Source organism: Limulus polyphemus, unplaced genomic scaffold (assembly GCF_000517525.1).
Source record: "Limulus polyphemus unplaced genomic scaffold, Limulus_polyphemus-2.1.2 Scaffold708, whole genome shotgun sequence".
Taxonomy (NCBI): Eukaryota; Metazoa; Arthropoda; class Merostomata; order Xiphosura; family Limulidae; genus Limulus; species Limulus polyphemus.
Window position 1 is genome coordinate 413761 of NW_013666318.1, and position 4565 is coordinate 418325.

Here is a 4565-nt window from a genome sequence, read left to right on the forward strand (position 1 = left end):
ATGAGTTGTTAATTGGTAGTATATCGGTCTAGAGGAGTTTCTAATTGGTAGTACATCGGTCTAGAGGAGTTTCTAATTGGTAGTACATCGGCCTAGATGAGTTGTTAATTAGTAGTACATCGCTCTAGAGGAGTTTCTAATTGGTAGTACATCGGTCTAGAGGAATTCCTCACTGGTAGTACATCGGTCTAGATGAGTTTTTAATTAGTAGTACATCGGTCTAGAGGAGTTTCTAATTGGTAGTACATCGGTCTAGAGGAATTCCTCACTGGTAGTACATCGGTCTAAACAAGTTACTAATTGGTAGGACATCGGTGTAAACGAGTTACTAATTGGTAGGACATCGGTCTAAATGAGTTTCTAATTGGTAGTACATTGGTAAAGGAGTTCCTCACTGGTAGTATATCGGTCTAGAGGAGTTTCTAATTGGTAGTATATCGGTCTAGAGGAGTTTCTAATTGGTAGTACATTGGTAAAGGAGTTCCTCACTGGTAGTATATCGGTTTAGAGGAGTTTCTAATTATTACTACATTGGTAAAGGAGTTCCTCACTGGTAGTATATCGGTCTAGAGGAGTTTCTAATTGGTAGTACATCGGTCTAGAATTTAAAAAGGAAATTGGCAGAAGGTAAAGATGACAATAAATTTTATCTTTCACTGAACTTTGGCCTTAACGCCCAGAATAACGAATTTATTGAACTTTATATAATGTTTCTAATTTTGATTTTAAAAAGACAGTTATTAGACTAGAAACTTTATCTATTTCATAATCTCCTCACATAACAATAGAGATTGAGTTGTTGTTTTCAATGCAAACGTCAATGTAATGGTAATGAGATTTACAAAGATTAGTAATGCGTAGTCTCGTAACAGTAACAGTAGTCCATAATAAATGCACCCCTCGAGTTTTAGAACAACCAAAAAAAATGTTCAATTCAAGCTAATTAATAACGAAATGTTCGAAAGAAGTGTTCGGTATATATGCGGACTTACAACGCTAGAAACCGGGTTTCGATACCCGTGGTGGGCAGAGCAAAGATAGCTCATTGTGTATCTTTGTACTTAATTACAAACAAATCGAAAGAAATAAATGTATTAGCCCACCAAAGTATTAGGTAATAATCCATTTTTCCATGACCATAACCCTAATTTTAAAGATTGTTTATTATCGAATTTAAATCTTGATTTTCAAAGTCCAAGTTTGTTACTTTTATTATTTATCATATCTTCTTTCAATATTACCGTTCTTCTTGAACTGATTATTTACGTTTCTAACAAATTTATTTTACACATCTAATTCAAGTCGCCTTTAGATTTTTTACATTCTTGTAGAAAACCCTGTGTTTCGTTACAGCTCAAACTATATTCCAGTAGAAAACTCTTGTATAATCTGTCTTGTTCTAATCAGGTGGACAACAGAACCAAATGAATTAGATGTACAATTCATGTATATGACACTCATCAAATGGACAAATTAATTAACAGTTGCTAATTCTAACAGGATAAGTAGTTACATAACTTTAATCAGAAAGACTGTTAATCAACAAAAATATCATAACTGTTCTATTAAGATATACTGATACACTCAAAATAATTCTTACCATGCTCAGAAGAAAAAACAAAAGCAAAATAACACAAGTTTGGCACGAATCAGATTCATTGTATATACACACACAGTAACCATACTTCATGCAAAAAATTAAGTGCATTAAAAACAATGATTAAAATTATATGTGAAAAAATACAGAAGCATAATATAAACAATTATCTGAAAGAAATATATCATAAAAGGCTGAAGTCCACCATGTATTTCAATTTGTCTGTTGTTTCAGTGAAACTTTAGGCAGAGTAGACATAGTAGGTTTAAGAACCTCAAAAGACTGCTACTGCTTGTGTAATGAACAGTAAAGCTCCAAGCTGTGTAGGTTGAGTGGGTGTGGCAACAGGCAGAGTCTGTTGAGGATGGTTGTCCACAGGTCACTGATGTATAAGCAATTGTTTCTGCTGAGTTCAGATTAAAAAATGGGATCAACATGAATTTCAGACAAAGCTTGCCATTGGAACTTCACCAGCTTGAACTCAACAGAAACAATAGCTTGTATCTCAACAACCTGTGGAAAACCACCCTAGACAAACTCTGCATATAATATGATTATATCATAGTCCTACTAACTAATATCTGCTCAACCTATACAGATTAAATCTTTAATACAAGGTCATGCTTACCCTTATAAGACACTACACAAGTGCCTACTGTGACCCTGAAGAAGGCCTCAGTATAGCAGCCTAAATGTTGGCCCCTTTTCTTTACAAAGGTAATTTGCAATCTATTAAAGTTATAAAACTTTAAGTTTGACTTCTTTATAAAATGTGCATGTGACTATAACAACTTGAAACAAATATTACATTTCATGTAGAAAATATCTTTTTTTTTAACATAAAATGTAACATCAAGTTTTAATAACCTGTAGAAAACAAAAAATTAACAAGTACAAAAAGGAATATAAAAAGACATTTGGTAAATGAGTTAATTAAATAAAGTAATTAAGTAAATTAAATATATGACCAAATGTGATTGTTGACTAAATCTTTTTCTTAAATACATCAAATTATGCCAAATACACATTAGCCATATTTCACTCTTCTGATACCACTTAATTTTTATTATAGTCACTGCAATAAATTACAAAATAAAACAAAAACTTTGCTATTTTGTACTGAAACAGCTTTTATTGTTGAATTTCTATTATGAAAAAACAACCAGTTCAGCAGCAAATGCCATTCCAACTGGTTCATGGCCTGTTCCCAGATTAAAAGAAAATACAACTGATAATAAACGAATATTTTTTTTTCTCAACTTGCTTACGTTTGTAAAAAGTAAATATTGCAGCAGTTGTTTTTAATTTACTTGCAATTATAAAAACACAGAAAAAAAAGCCAGTCTGTCAGCCAAGCTTACATGTTGAAAAACTAAGTGGAAATGAATCAACACTGTTTACTAGTAAAGACAAAGATAGTAAGCATATGGTAGAAATTCACATTTCATTACATTCATGTATTTAAAGAAACTGGTATAACCTGCTTCAAATCTTTTTATCTTCAACAGTAAACATGTCAAAAAAAGGAAACTTTTTATGACATGTTAGATTATTTCATTTAGAATTACTTAAAAATATCTTGAAGATTTTCTGATTACTATAAAGAACTGATATTCATGAATAATTAGTAATAACTACAGATTTGCCCCTTCAAAACAGCAAATTATAAGCTTTTGTAATAATTTAAAATGCTTGTAATTAAAGAAAAACAGTAATATGATAACTAACTAGAAATTTATTCCTCTATATCTTAAAAACACCATAACTACATGGTCTAGTACCCGATTAATATGTTCTGTAGAAAAAAACTAGTTATAGATAACTTTACCTCTAACGAATTGCATTCAACTGTGGATACTGTTGGAGACATTGGTTGTTTTTAATTAATAAATAAAACAAATTTTGTACTCCCAAGATAAACCAATTTTATCTGGATAAATTAATGCACTCCTACATACCACACACAACTTTTATATAAACAAAAAATAAGAATTAAAAAATCTACTTTTTCCCTTACAAAAAAAATTTAATCTTGATTAATAAATCTCGCAGCTGCCACTTCTTTTTGTAGTCACATCAGGTTTTCCATTTTAGAACATAAACTAAAATAATTCTACAACCACTGTGTCAGATGAAAGAATGAAAACTAAAAAAATTCCATGAATTACTATGCTAAATAAATATATGATTTTCCATTTGAAAAGTTTTATTGCTGAGGTCCTGAGGTTTTGGCCATCACAAACACTGCCAAACTGAGGGCAAATAAAATGACTAAAGATTTTTTTTACATAACAATCTGTGCAAGTTCTCCAACCTCCTGTGGCACCCCTGTTAGTTCCTAAAAAATGTACAAAGAGAAAAATAAATCATGATGTAAGCAACACAATAACAAGCTATCAGAATCTTTACACTAGATCAATGGTGCACAAACAGTGGGGCAAGCTAGCTAATGGGGAGATGCAACTTTTACTGTAGAAGCATATTAATTATATTTCAAAGTACAAATTAAAAAATAAACAAGTTTTAAAAAATAGTATACAACCATTACTACTATTAAGTAATATAGTAACAACAATTAAAATGGGGAAATTACATGTACAATATATACACAAATAGGTTAGAGTGGAAAGTTGTATTAGTGTGTAGGCTGCAAAAGAAACAAGTAGAGATTAATTCCAAACTGAAAAGTAAACAGAAAGAAAGGCTACATAGCTCAAACATTGTGTATTTCTCTCTTCTCCTCCTTACTTTTCGACATAGAATTAACCTTTCTTATACATAAATAGTTTTGTACATACTGGTAAAAGTCCTCTCCCTCCAAGTATACAAAATCTAGTACATCTTTTTCCGGATAGTAGTTGTTGGCAAGCAGATCTCATGAAAATTTTTTATTATATTGTTACGTCTCCGTTTGTTAATTAACTTTCCAGTAAATTCGTTCCGACGAAACTTTAGCGACACAAGTCCT

At 31.2% G+C, this 4565-nt stretch overlaps 1 protein-coding gene across 8 annotated transcripts in view; it reads right to left on the bottom strand.

Moving 5' to 3' along the window:
* Window positions 1-2633: 2633 nt before the first annotated feature.
* Window positions 2634-4565, bottom strand: part of LOC106460101 (endophilin-A-like) — a 48042-nt gene continuing 46110 nt past the window's right edge. For all 8 annotated transcript variants that reach the window (XM_022386730.1, XM_022386732.1, XM_022386734.1 and 5 more), the window contains one exon: window positions 2634-3935. The gene's annotated coding sequence lies outside the window, so the exon portion shown is untranslated. The remainder of the gene's footprint in view (window positions 3936-4565) is intronic.